This window comes from Protopterus annectens, chromosome 11.part0, assembly GCF_019279795.1.
Source record: "Protopterus annectens isolate FY-2018-M chromosome 11.part0, PAN1.0, whole genome shotgun sequence".
NCBI lineage: Eukaryota > Metazoa > Chordata > Ceratodontiformes > Protopteridae > Protopterus > Protopterus annectens.
Window position 1 is genome coordinate 1,437,025,133 of NC_056745.1, and position 16,025 is coordinate 1,437,041,157.

The window sequence follows — 16,025 nt, forward strand, 5'->3', positions numbered from 1 at the left end:
AAAGGGCTATAATGCATTCAATACATTTAAACCTGAGTTCTTGGTGTCATTCAAAGGGCAATAATGCATTCAACATATTTAAACCTAAGTTCTTGGTGTCATTCAAAGGGCTATAATGCATTCAATACATTTAAACCTGAGTTCTTGGTGTCATTCAAAGGGCTATAATGCATTCAACACATTTAAACCTGAGTTCTTGGTGTCATTCAAAGGGCTATAATGCATTCAACACATTTAAACCTGAGTTCTTGGTGTCATTCAAAGGGCGATAATGCATTCAACTCATTTAAACCTGAGTTCTTGGTGTCATTCAAAGGGCTATAATGCAGTCAACACATTTAAACCCGAGTTCTTGATGTCATTCAAAGGGCTATAATGCATTCAACACATTTAAACCTGAGTTCTTGGTGTCATTCAAAGGGCTATAATGCATTAAACACATTTAAACCTGAGTTATTGGTGTCATTTAAAGGGCTATAATAAATTCAACACATTTAAACCTGAGGTCTTGGTGTCATTCAAAGGGCAATAATGCATTCAGCACATTTAAACCTAAGTTCTTGGTGTCATTCAAAGGGCTATAATGCATTAAATGCATTTAAGCCTGAGTTCTTGGTGTCATTCAAAGGGCTATAATGCATTCAACACATTTAAAGCTGAGTTCTTGGTGTCATTCAAAGGGCTATAATGCATTCAACACATTTAAACCTGAGTTCTTGGTGTCATTCAAAGGGCTGTAATGCATTCAACACATTTAAACCTGAGTTCTTGGTGTCATTCAAAGGGCTATAATGCATTCAACACATTTAAACCTGAGTTCTTGGTGTCATTCAAAGGGCAATAATGCATTCAACACATTTAAACCTGAGTTCTTGGTATCATTCAAATGGTGATAATGCATTCAACACATTTAAACGTGAGTTTTTGGTGTCATTCAAAGGGCTATAATACATTCAACACATTTAAACCTGAGTTCTTGGTGTCATTCAAAGGGCTATAATGCATTCAATACATTTAAACCTGAGTTATTGGTGTCATTGGAAGGGCTATAATACATTCAACACATTTAAACCTGAGTTCTTGGTGTCATTCAAAGGGCTATAATGCAGTCAACACATTTAAACCTGAGTTCTTGGTGTCATTCAAAGGGCAATAATGCATTCAACATATTTAAACCTAAGTTCTTGGTGTCATTCAAAGGGCTATAATGCATTCAATACATTTAAACCTGAGTTCTTGGTGTCATTCAAAGGGCTGTAATGCATTCAACACATTTAAACCTGAGTTCTTGGTGTCATTCAAAGGGTGATAATGCATTCAACTCATTTAAACCTGACTTCTTGGTGTCATTCAAAGGGCTATAATGCAGTCAACACATTTAAACCCGAGTTCTTGGTGTCATTCAAAGGGCTATAATGCATTCAACACATTTAAACCTGAGTTCTTGGTGTCATTCAAAGGGCTATAATGCATTCAACACATTTAAACCTGAGTTCTTGGTGTCATTCAAAGGGCAATAATGCATTCAACACATTTAAACCTAAGTTCTTGGTGTCATTCAAAGGGCTATAATGCATTAAATGCATTTAAACCTGAGTTCTTGGTGTCATTCAAAGGGCTATAATGCATTCAACACATTTAAACCTGAGTTCTTGGTGTCATTCAAAGGGCTATAATGCATTCAACACATTTAAACCTGAGTTCTTGGTGTAATTCAAAGGGCAATAATGCACTCAACACATTTAAACCTGAGTTCTTGGTGTCATTCAAAGGGCGATAATGCATTCAACACATTTAAACCTAAGTTCTTGGTATCATTCAAAGGGCTATAATGCAGTCAACACATTTAAACCTGAGTTCTTGGTGTCATTCAAAGGGCTATAATAAATTCAACACATTTAAATCTGAGTTCTTGATGTCATTCAAAGGCAATAATGCATTCAACACATTTAAACCCGAGTTTTTGGTGTCATTCAAAGAGCTATAATGAATTCAACTCATTTAAACCTGAGTTCTTGGTGTCATTCAAAGGGCTATAATGCAGTCAGCACATTTAAACCTGAGTTCTTGGTGTCATTCAAAGGGCAATAATGCATTCAACATATTTAAACCTAAGTTCTTGGTGTCATTCAAAGGGCTATAATGCATTCAATACATTTAAACCTGAGTTCTTGGTGTCATTCAAAGGGCTATAATGCATTCAACACATTTAAACCTGAGTTCTTGGTGTCATTCAAAGGGTGATAATGCATTCAACTCATTTAAACCTGAGTTCTTGGTGTCATTCAAAGGGCTATAATGCATTCAACGCATTTAAACCTGAGCTTGCTCAAGAAATGAAAAGGTAGAGGTGCCTCAATCTGCACCCAGAATAGACACACATGAAGGCTGGTAAAGCACAATGATGCACTTGATCTTTCTGATGTCCAAATAACCATCAGAGAGGTCTTGTACCATATGTTAGATAGCTATAGAACTCCCTCTGTGATACAAGAAACCCACAATGCTTATCTACAGGAACTCAAATCACTCAGTTTTAAACCCAATACCATTGTCGTTGGTGATGTAAACTATCCAGCTCCATCCAGCCATCCTCAACCCCTTTTCCCATTTTGCACACGAGGTCAGGGTGTCACTTCAGCAGTGGCAACCATACTGAGCCAAAGTTTACACTGCTGGGTAGCTAGCCCTGCCATGATAATTCATTCATACCACTCACTCATACCTACAGACAATTCAGAGTGTCCAATCCACCTACTGCATCTCTTTGTAATGTGGGAGGAAACCAGAGCACTCAGAGGAAACCCACATGACCACAGGGAGGACATGCAGACTCCACACAGAATGCACCCTAGCTGAGCACCGAACCAGAGAACCTCTTGCTGTGAGGTGACAATACTAACAGCTGCACCACCATGGCCAGCCTATCCAACTACAGACTGGGAAACCTACACCACAACTATTGCACAAGCACAGAGATTCCTGGACTTTGGCAATAAAAATACCCTGGAAAAAAATAGCCAGAGTACCCACTAAGGGGGAAAGCATCTATTATTTTGTCTTTACTAATATGGGAGCATCTTGCACCATCCCTTATATATCTTCATCATTTGTTAGGACTCACCATAAAGCAGTTTCTTTCAAAATAAAACTAACACTTGAGATCCCATACACCCAAGGTACCTTTATAAATGTATTTAAGACAAATTATCTACACCTACATGATACGTTGGTAACCTTCACATCCCCACCAAACCATTTAACTCTACAGAATACACAGAAATGTACTTGTACACCACCACACTATACCAGCACATAAATAGCTGTATAGCTGCAGCTGTTTCCTGTAGGAACAAGAGCAGGGCAAACCCCCTGAAACAAACCCACATGGTGGAACCATAATATTAAAAACTTTTTAATAAAAGGAAAATAATTTTGACCAAAGGTAATAACAGTAATCCCCAGAATGCTAGAACCATTGTCACTGAAATAAACAAACAACTCAGGTACTTAATAAAGTCCACCAAAGCCAAGTCTGTGGCTAAAATAGATACCCAAGCCAAAGACAATCACAATGCATTTTTAAGTTATCTTTTTAATCTCAAAAGTACAGTTATGGAATTTACTGAGCTGATATTAAACACTGTTATCTACACTGAGGCTGAAGATAAAGTGAACCTAATGGTCAATAAATTTAGGTCAAACCTGACCCCCTCTCTCCTCTCCACCTGTCCTCAAGATATACCTGAAACTGTCTCATGTCCAGCTATCACACAAGACCAAATCCTAAAAGTTCTATCAAAAGCTAATAATTGATGGAGCCTGACAATATCCCTGGATACATCTTAAATAACATGAAGCATGGGTTAGCCACACCCCTGACAACACTGCTCTCTCTCAGCCTCTGTACAAGTTTTGTGTGAAGTGAATGCAGAACTGGTACAGTTATTCCCCTATATATGGGAAGACTGTCCACAGACCCAGACAATTATAGAACCATAAGTCTGACCAACCTCATATACAAAGACATGGAAAGACTTGTCATAAAGACATGGAAAGACTTGTCATAATCAATCAGGACATGGGAACTCTCCAAACACTGGATGCATCTTAATTTGGATTCATCAAGGGCAGGTCATGCTTACTCATCCTGGAGGATTTTTTTGAAAAGGTCACCAAAGTAATGGATGAAGCAAAAATGGTAGACACACCACATACCTTGACTTGGCCAAAGCTTTTGACACAATTCCCTATTCAGGCATAGTAGAAAAGCTAAATAAACTGGGAATAAACCCCTACATCACCCACTGGATTGCCAACTGGCTCACAGGTAGGATACAGGAAATTAAAATAGGGGCGGTCACGTTCACAAAGAGACTAGTCACCAGTGAAGTGCCCCAAAGGTCTATGCTGAGACATTTCCTGTTTGGCATCTACTTTTCTGAAGTAAAAGCAAATATCAAAGTCCTCTGGCTGACTAATTGTACAGGTAACAGTAAGTTAGGAGCAGTCATTAAATCTCCAAATGACTTTGCCATCCTGCTGGAAAGTTTATCCCAAATAAATAAGGGCAGCCAAAATGATGGAATTAAACTAAATGCCAAAAATGCATTATTGTGTTTTTGGGAAGTCATCTATCCCAGAGAAGTACTACATTAACAATACACTCCTGAGAGCTGACCCATTTGTTTGGGATTTGGGAACTTATGTGGACAGTGACCTAACTTTTGACCAATATATATCCATTGTTGTAAGTATGTTCTTCTATATTACACAGCCTATAAACAAATGCATTATGTCTAGATCCATGGATGTCATTGCCTTCCTCTACTCATGCCTTATTAGGACAGTTCTTGGATATAATGCCCCTTTTGGCATGTATCTGTCCAGACCCAATGCAACAACTTTAATGCCCACGGAGATACCTTACTTAAAGGACACAAAGCCTAAACAACATGTCTTACATGGACCAAATCATAGCCCTGTCATTATACTTAATATTCTACAGACTGCTAAGAACTGGCCTGTGTCTGGCATACAAGGCACCCTCTGACCCAGTACTAATGGATTTACTGCACATCAGTAAGTCAAATGGCATCAGAAATACTTGTTCTAGGGATATAAAAATCTCTTTTGCAACATCAACAGAATGTTTGAAGGGACAGGTATATTTCACTCAGGATAGCCCACTCTGGCTGCTCTGGAACAGACTCCCCATCCACCTAAAACAAAGGCCATCCCTGTCCACATTCAAGCACAAGTTAGATCTATGGATGGGAAACATAATGTTTACCCCAGGACTGCCCCCTGTACTACTAATGGACAGAGGTAGCTCCTAAATGATTTATGCCATGCATGGGTCCCCTCAAATTATCTATGGTATGATCCTAGTTATTCTTATTAGGGATAGTTATCAACTTTGGGATGGGTAAGGACAATCTATAACCCAATGGGATAGTTTATTTTGAGCACAAAAAAGGAACTGGCTATGCTTATAATGTCCTGCAAGGGCAGCTAGCCTAGTAATTTCTTATAAACCTATAAAATGTGAAGTTTGTCTGCAGAACAAGATTCTTTTACTGTGGATTTTAATGATTAAACCTCTCAGTGATTTAGGTGCAAATGTTTTCAAGACAAACCTAAAGGCCATGGTCAACTACTGGAGAGAGAATAAAGATGATGTCTAGTCAATAGTCTTGGGTTGGAAAGGGAAGTGCTGAAATTATTTTTAAGAAGACTAGCCATAACCTTTGATAATTGATTAATACTACCTGAAAGAGTAGGTGGACAACAAATATTAGATTTAGCATATACCTGTATCTTTTTTTCAGTGCAAATTAAAACAAAGAGTGAGAAGTTCACACTGAAAAAACAATTAGTAAAAACTAAATGAAAACTCCAGCCAAGCTAGAACTTCCAATGAGTGACCTCCCAAACCTCCTGTAACAGAGGCACATGGGATATATGCAAATGACCCTTATGAACATCAGGTGTTTCAGCTATATGACGATTCTGATTGCTCATGACTTTTATGTTTGAAGTCGTTTTAATGGACAATTTCAGGCCAATAAAGCCAAACCACACTAGCTATGGATATGCATATTTCAGCCTTGTTATGACCGTGTCAGCATAGCACAAGCAGAGTGTTTGACTAAGCAATAATTTTGTTTTTATTCGTTAGTTGGGATATTTTGCAGTCACCCTAATGATAATGGACATCAGCTGGGTATAATGACCCTGTGTTTCTTATGCGTAGTCAAACACTCTGCTTGTGCTATGCTGATGAGGTCATAACAAGGCTGAAATATGCATATCCATAGCTAGTGTGGTTACCCCCACCCAAATGGATTACTAATATGCCAGGACACCCTACCTTCCATTTAACCTTCTCAAATTCAGGCAGCAACCTATCCCACTGAATACCCCTAACTCCATGCCAAGTCAATGACCACCCTAAATGTGATAAACCCAGATTTCTTCCATCTTCCGTGACTAAAGCATACTTCTCTGCCCAGTGCATATATGAATGCCCCAAAATGATGATATGCTTCCCTAAAAAAAAGAAGAAAATGTTATTAATCAAGACATTGACTATCTAATATATGATAAAAATGCATTTGAGGACTACCTCTCCAATCTCGTAATTACTTCAATTGAACTACCGTCTCTATTTAAATCTGAGGCCCTGCCAATTCTAAAAGAGTGGGCTGCAAAGCTATCTGCAGGAAATCCCATGCATTGTAAAACTCTCCTAACCAAACCTATAAATCTACTACTCGAAACCACCTTCCCATCCACCAAACAGAAAACAAACTCATCTACACTCCCCCTCCGCCTCCTCTTGAATTCTTTGGCCCACGTTACTGGGCAAAGGCTAGGATTCCTGTCAGGCTTGATCCCCACCATGAATCCCCTACCCATTTGATCTGTCTTACTCTTCCTTAATGCAATAGTAACATCTCTCTCAGCTACGATAACATCCTTCCAATCTAATGAACCTAACAACACTGAAACACGGAACGTGCCAAAATATAACCATGTACATAGCATGCCCCACATGAAGTAATCCAAAGACCCACCCTGTAATAACACTAATCCCCTTCAACAAAACTTTCAATACTTCCCTCATAAGCGGTCATTGAGTGTCCCTAAGTCCCACCACCACTCTCCCCCAGCCCCTCAACATCCACCCTAATGTCCAGGACTTTGTGAAATCTTGCAACCCTGCTACTTTAGTGAAAATGCTAATAGCATCCAAATCTACCTTGACTGTCTGGAAAGCCTTGCCTTTCCCCCAAGCATGAGCCACATATTGCAACAATAATTCCTCCGACTACACTCCCCCTCCTCCAGCAACTGCAAAATAAACTGATTAAAATCAGAAAGAGCCCTACCATAAGCCTTACTCAAAGAAGGAGCCCAGGAATGCTGCACCAACTGCCTGGCTATCTTGTTCCAAGATTCCACACCTCCTCTGGCAGGGTTTCTGTCACATCCTCCACCCATAGGGCCAACCCTCAAAACCTGTGAAACTGAAATCGGGACAAGTTATCAGCAATATCATTCTTAACGCCAGGCACGTGCACTCCTGTAAAAGAAAAATTTATTAACAGGGTCTGCAAAACCAGTTTACACAAAACTAATAACAACAATTCTGACTTAGCCATCTTCTTTTGCAATACCCTCATGACAGCCATATTGTCAGAATGAAAAACAACTCGTTTGTTCCTCAAATGCTCCTTCCACACCATCGAAGCTGCCCATATAGGCATCAACTCTAGAAAGGCCACGTCACGCCTCCATTTCTCATTCCAATCCTGAGGCCATTCAGCTGCAAACCACTGACCCCCAAAGTAGCCCCCCCATACTGGCACCCCCGACTGTATCCGTAAACAATTGAAGTTCCTCCTGCCCCACCCAGTCAGCCTGCAGAAAGAGATCCCATCAAATTGTTGCACAAAACCATCCCACAACATGAAATCCTCCTGCACCAGCTTGGTCACCCTAACCCAATGATGTTTGCTCCTACCCCCTTTCAACATATAAGCCACCGACTTGCAATAGGCTTGCCCAGGGTGAACAGCTCAACAGGCAAAATTCAAAAGCCCCAACAACTCCATGACTGATTGAATCCATATTTTATCCTTGACCAGCACCAAGCGTATAGCCATTCGAAGCCTCTGTATCTTATCCTTGGGTAGACAAAACAGTCCCCACTCCACATCTACCATTAATCCCAGAAATTCTAAGGCTCTTGCCAGACCTTCCATCTTATGCTGAGCCAATGGTACCTCCAACTCCTCGCACATGCTTGTGAATTCCTTCAACCCCTCCTGTGCTCCTGCCCTTCCTTCGCCCACCAACAGAAAATCATCTAAATAATGCACTGCCTTCTGCGTTCCCACTCTCTGCTCCCAAATCCAATGTAATAGGCTACTGAACTTCTCAAAGGTCGCACATGCTACTGAGTAACCCATCAGCATAGCTGTATCAAAGTAATACTTATCGCCTACCTTCATCCCCAACAACGGCCAATCCTCACTACTAATAGGCAACAAGTGAAAGGCAGACTCAGTGTCTACTTTTACCAACCATGGCTCCTGAAATTCCCTGATCACTTTCACAGCATCATCCAGTGATGCATAATGCACCATGACCTCCTCATCCGCAATAAAACATTCACTGAATTCCCCTCAGGATGCGACAGGTGATGTATCAATCTGAATTACCCGGGATGTTTCTTCGGCACTAACCCCAAGGATGACACCTTGTAATTATTGAATGGAGGACTGTCAAAAGGACCCAGGAAATGCCCCGCCCTACACTCCTTTTCCACCAAAACCTCCAAGATGTCCTCTTTACCTTGAACTGAATGCAGGTTCTTGCCATCCCCCCACCCCCTCCCACAGTGGACTTTATAGGAAACCCCCACTGAAACCCTTGTAATATCTCTGTCTTTATTGCAAAGCTGAGAAACCGAAAAAGCATACCCTGCAAAACCTCCACCTTAATGGGGAATGGCACCCCTGCCTCTATTGCCTCTGAAGAACCCAAGTCCCTGGGACCCATGAAAATTACCCCTACCCTGGGCTGGTTGGAACCCCTGCAAAGAGAGGAATCCACCCTCATGCACCATAGAATTCGAGTACCACATGGAAAGGTTCTGCCGACTGCAGTAAATGGCCGAATGAGTCCCTCCACATCTTGAACAAGTATGTGCAAATTTGCACTCTACCCATGAACAAGAACCATTATTAAAGGACCAACACAAACCCACTACATCTCCCCTACACATCCTCCTATTAAACCCACCATAACTTTCCATCATCGTAGCTAACCATATATCCGGATGACTCACCTCCCAACACAGGGACTGGTCCACAGCCTTCCATTTGTGGAAATGCTGGTTGTACCAAAGCCACACATTCCCAGGCCTTAACCGTTGTGCCTCCCGAATGGTAAGGAAATATCCTATAAGAGGCAAGGCTAATGATCCGTCCCTCTCCAGTTGCAATGCCATATAGTAAATAAAGCTGACCACCGAATTATCCCACATCCTAGGTCAAAGTTTACCTACCCTCTTCCTCCCCAACACCGCTAAAGTCAACAGCAAGTCCTTGCTTTGAGATGACTCCACCTCCACTAGCCGCTGGACCCCTTCTGCATCAATTAACTCAAACAAATCCACATACTAGACTTTCCAAATTTTTTCTTTTACCGAAGCCAGAATGTGCGGAGTCAGAAAGACCACTCTAACCTCTTGTCCCAAAGCTTGGGGTGGCTAACCAGTCCCCTGGCTGTAGCCCAAAGTCAGAGCCTACCTCTGAGTCAACAACCGAACTGTCCCCGGAATCTACTCCCATCCCAGTCGCATCAACGACAGCATGCCTGGCTCCCTGTGCCAACCCCCTCTGAGCACCCTCTGTCACTTGTAATCCCCCCGAGATCCCCACCTAACAGTTCTCCTTCATCCTTGCACCCCACACAATCCTCAGCACATAGTTCCCCAGCCATTGCTGAAATAAAACCATTACCTGTACCTTCATCTTGAGATGTACTGGGAGCTGCTGTAGCCGCTGTCACCATCTGCTTCGCTGTCTTTTCCCCTGAGCTGGGGTTCTCGTTGTGAGGCACCACCTCTTCTGACCTGGCACCTGATCCAGTTCTGTCACCACCTCGGACGTCGCTACTTCCTGAAATAACTCCTCTGCCTGGGCCATGACACCTTGCCATCATTGACGTAATCCTGGTAAGTTAGCCATCTGTAGGAAAGAAACGCACAACATTAACACTGTCCCCAAGCCGATTTGTCCTATCCACCCCCCAGCCCATTCTGTCCAAACTTCATTCCAGAATTCCTGAAAATGAACACCAGTCACAGCCCAAACCAACTACAACTAGACCCAATTCAGCCACAAGCTTCCACATATGTCATGTCATACAAACTGCACACATTCATGCACACAATGAAACCCCCTCCTCGCATCCTACTATAAACAACTTTTTTTTTTTGCAGACTTTTGTTCAGGTTGTGCTACTGAAAAAATAAGTGGAGTGAAATTCTATTGTCTGCCATTACTGACAACATTAATCCTTGTTTAATTTATAAATTTATGAGGGACAGGGCAGAAATGTGAAGAAAATCAGCACCGTTCAGCAAATCAGTGGACAGTGGACAGAGATGGGTATCTTTTTGCAGGTAAGCATACTTGTCAGCTGTTCAGTATGTTATACAAAATTTTAGTTTACTCTTAATATATGTAATATATATATATATATATATATATATATATATATATATATATATAAATTAATTAAGTAATTGTCTGGATAATTTTTATAGAGCATATAACCAGAGAAAATGCATTTAAAGGCACAAAGTACATTTCTACATACACACACACACACACACACACACACACACACAAACACACACACACACACACACACACACACACACACACACACACACACACACACACACACACACACACACACACACACACACACACACACCCATAGACAAACCAGTTAAGCACCAGAGTGGTGCATTAAGTTATTAAGGTTGGGTCTGGCACTTGACAGCATAGTCTGACTTTAAGCGAGTGACATCAGAACAAAAAAAAAACTTTTTCTGACTGTTGTCTCTACTGGTAGTGTGTAATAAACTTAAAAGGCAGCTAGACTCACAAGATGTGTTAGGAATGACAAGCCATGTCATGGGTAGGTGCTGGCATTCAGTAAAGCTCCCATCAGAAAATGCACCTTACCCATTATCGTTACTTTCCCTGCCAGCCCAGTGCTCCCCTCATACTGCCGTCAATCTGTTCATTCTTTGTCTTATTTATTTATTTATTTTTGTATTATATTAAGAGCAAGCCTCTCCCTTGGAGATCGCGGACTCCCGCAGCTCTCCTTGCTTACCGAGAGAGCATTGGCCTGCTCGCATCAACGGCCATCACCTCCAATGCACATGCGCAAAACGACAGCCCTACCAAAACCGCCCCCACAGCCTACTGATCCATGAATTATGCCAAAATGCACCTACGTCCCCTAAGCCTTGCCACTTAAGCCTACTATGAGTCCTCCCCTCCCCTTACATCACTTCCTTCAACTTCTTCCATTCCCTTTAACTCTTTCATCCCACCATCACACTAACTAACCTACATACAAAGCCTTCCAATAATCTCTAATCTATATCCTCCTTTACCCTTTGCTCGTGAGACTGGGACAACTTAGTTTGTCCCAAACTACATCTATCCAAATGTGCTATGCTTGAACCAGAACAGCACCTGTGGCATATTTTATTTTACTTGCATTTACTTGAGATTGCTGCTGAAAAGGCATATTTTCCATAAGTCCTGCACAATACAGTGATATGTCTTTGAATATTAGGGCTACAGTATGTCAATATCAATCCATGCAAATACCGTAACATTCTAAGCAGCATGCAAACATACACTGCATGGTTAAGTGTTCTCCATTATCTCTTTAAAATTTATAATTAATTTTTTTATTGCTTTTGTTTACTGGGGAATTCAGGCTGGGCACAGGATTCATTTTCAGTGGGAAGAAAGAACCCAGTGTACAAGCAACCTTAATAAACAGTGGCACTAACATTTGAAAGGCAATAATAAACAGTAGTATTTGCAATATTTTTCAAAAGAGGCAGGGCTACATTTCAGATTTGATAAAGTATCCAGTCAGCCATATTGTTGCTAATTTCAACAGAACTCAGCATGTCTTATAGGAGATATAGTGGTGAGAGAGCCAGTGTTGAAAAATAGAAGCCAAGACTAGTTGAAAGTAAAGGAGTATAACAAAAGTGGAGAAAGAGAGTGAGTTATAACACAGGTAGGTAGTACAGGTGAGAGAAGGATATGTAGAGAGCTGAGCAGTGATAAGGTTGTAGAGGAGCGATGTGCTAATTTGGTGCAGCATACCTGCAAAGGCAGGAGTCCAGTGAACTTAAACTGTAGTTTGAATAACTTTAATAAGCTTAATTACTGTTAGGATGATGGAGTTCCCTCTGCTCTCATCAAGTGTCAAAAACCTGGAACAGCCTGCAGAGTTATTAGATGCTGATATATGTAAGAGGTCTTTATCAGAAGAGCATACTCCTCTGAGTGGATTGTATGGCTGTACAAGGGTAGTTAGAGAAGGATAGTAATTTGGTTTATTTTTAGGTTGTGGGTAATAGGGAAGTGGAATTATATTTGTCGATGAGGTAGTTCAAGCCACTGCTGGTGTCTGAAGACCAAAAAGTGATGTGATCTATGGGAAAGGATGGCTGCAAATTTTGCAGCCTTGTAGGACTGTTCAAGATTTAGTGGAGTTAGTTAGATGTTTGTCAGTAGTGGTGCTAAGTAGACCAGACTTGGTAAGCCTACCTGCATTCTTAACTCGTTTGCCAAAATAGACATTTGCTCAACTGCTAGTCATTCTGCAAATGGCTTAATGAATATCTGACAGCATGCATCTCCTAAAAGCTGCATTGTAGATTTAACTGTACTCGAACTTTTGGATCTTCTCAGAGAAGAACTAAATTATTCCAGAACTGGGAATAGAATAGAGTATTGTTAGTTTTTTTTATGCATTTGGCAGCATTGGAAAGTTAGATCACTAACAGAATATCCCAAAAGGTTGGTGAAAGAATTGCTGCAACAGTTATCATTTAAACAGGCAGAACTCAAAAATAAATGGAAATGTGTTGCATATTTCAAGGTAAAACAAACGGTATGCCACGTCTCTATACTGTGCAACTGTTTTTTCTTTTCTCAATATTTGTTGCTCAAATGTTTGCCCATTGTGGAAATCTGAAGCTTATACAAAACACTAATAAATCCATATTACTATATGTGACTCGCAAGGTATTTTAGCCCAACAACAGCAGCAACACATCTTCTCTCAACATTAGTTTACCAATTCTGTCTGGCCTTCCTTGGAATTTCTCTAAGACTAAAATCCAGCTTTTGTGCTGTAAAACTTTCATAATATCACATCTCAACTGATCCAGAAAACATATGAAAATAGCAATACTACTAAAATGGTAAGCATAATAAATGCACAGGAATCATCCATGAGAGCTCATTGTATTTTCATTCTCAGTCAATTTCAGCAGTTTAAAAATAGCCAGAACAGCAAGGGGCTGTCTATACAGTCTGAAAAATCATCTTACCTGTGTCTTTTTCTTTACAGGGCTGCGTGTAAAGACTCAAAAGTTATCTTACCATTAACTTTAAGATAAAATGTGTTAACTCTTTGTTACCCACATAGCTTGTTTCAGCATTTCAGCTCTGATTGCAAGTATACAATGTCAGCATTCATTTCTACATTCTGGTTCTGCAATACTACAAAATCAACTCTAATCATGATCCCTAAGACCTTGTGCCTAGGAAGCTGCCACATTCATCCTGCCCTAGATATGCTTCTGGATGTTCTTACCCGCAAATAAGAGGATACCCCAGAAAGAGTTACAAAGGTTACTACTTGTATTCAACTTAAACTCAGTGTTTGACTTTTAATCTCCTGCAGTGCTCATTTAACTTTTAAACTACTGCACCAACTTTTGGCTTTTAAATATTCAAAAGCAATGGTTATCTCTTACCTGCTAACTAATTAAGGTAGCATAATCCTATAGAATTACAGTCATATATGACCTCTCTGCAACCACCAAATAACAGTTCTAATGCTTTTGGGGAGAGCATATTCTGCATATAGATGATGTGTAACTAGATGATCCTTTGACACTTGATACCTGAATAAACTATTGCATACAATATTAATAGTCCCCAAGGTGGTACATGCTCAGAACAGCTGATGTAATTAAGCTGGGAGAGGGGAAGAAGACCCATGCATGGCAGATAAGAGGGCAGGTTTGCTGACAATTCACCAGGTCATTGACATTCATTATCAGAAAGTGTGTCAAATCAAATCTGTTTAAGTATTAGCATTCAACAGGCTGACAGACTCCTAGCTTACTGTTGATTACTGTATCATGTGACTCATGAGAAGTTTATACCAATTATGTCCATTCTTCATTTCTTAGTCTGAGGGTAACTTAAGTATGTACATGAATACCTATGTATGCATGTAATTATCAAATATCTTCATTTATGGACACTTCCAAAATATGCCATTTCTCTTCTGTTTTGTGCTTAAGAGTACTGGATTTGTTATAGATTCCTACTAAAAAAAATTAAGACCATATTTATTGTATCCTAGCTTGGTATACAAATGTGCTATACCTATTGGTTTTACACTACTAGGTGTTTTATTGGGTTTTAGGTTTAATCTGCCACCACTGTTTATTTCTGACAATCTGCAATGCCTAGTTTTACTGCTTAAAAAAAAAATGGCAAACATGGAAAACTTTAGATGGTCAGTTAAATATATAACATTCTGTAAAATGCATACAAAGTGCCCTTTTGAACTATAGGAGGTGCGCAAATGGGAAACAAACTAATGTAGGTAAAATAAAATAATGCAGACAATCCTGATAAACTTACAGCCTTTATAAAAATGACAGCCATACATGCCAACGCTTTAATTACTTATAATAACATTGTTACTGTGTCAAAGTAAGGTCAAAGAACAGGATTTTTTTTAATTATATTCTTTTTGCTGCTAAATGATGACATCTACAACTTCCTTTTACTTCTCTGTCAGCAGGTGAAATTCTTTGAATGTTATTAAAGGTACTTTTGAAGATGACATAAGTAGCAGAAAACACAGCCGTAACTTTTCTATTATTGTTGGCCATAACAGGACTCAAACATAAGCTAATTATATGTGAGCATTCTGTAGTCGCAGATATGTATCTTCTCTTTTTTCTGGTATTTCTAGAATGGTTTTATTAACTAGACCCTTGGGGTACTTTTCAACTTTAAATGCATTTTTCAGTGTTTGCACTTCTTCAAATTCAACATCTAAGCTTGGAGGTAAAGATGGTTTGACCTTTCATAATGATCTTTTTAAATATGTTGCATTACAAATTGGTGGAATTCTCTTTTCCATATAATTTTATAATAAGCTTAGCAAATTCAAGATCACTGTACACAGTTATTTTAAGAAATGTTATACTGATTTCATCATAATTCAAAGTAAGCCTCATTAAAGAAGTTGTACTGTTGATATATGCCACAAAATTATTTTAGTTAGCTTCATTTCTGCAGAGGCCAAGTAAAGAAAGACTCCAACAGCAAAAGGCATCCCAAAAAAACACCGCGCCAGCCGGGTCTTTCTTAGACTTCTTTTTCAGTGTATGGGGGGAGTGTGCAAAAGAAAAAAAGACCATACATGTAGGACCATGCTGATTGGTTACAAGATAACAATCATATGCTGATCATCAAACAGCATAAAATAACAAAAAATAATTTGTATAATGATGGTCCTATGTATTTAAATACAGCATTTTTGTCTTGGGCTCCTTTTTGTACACTGAAGGCTGGGTTTCTAACCATTTTCGAAACCGTGTCATATTTTTTTATGCCTTTTTTGCTGTTGAGAACTCTTTTGTTCTGCTG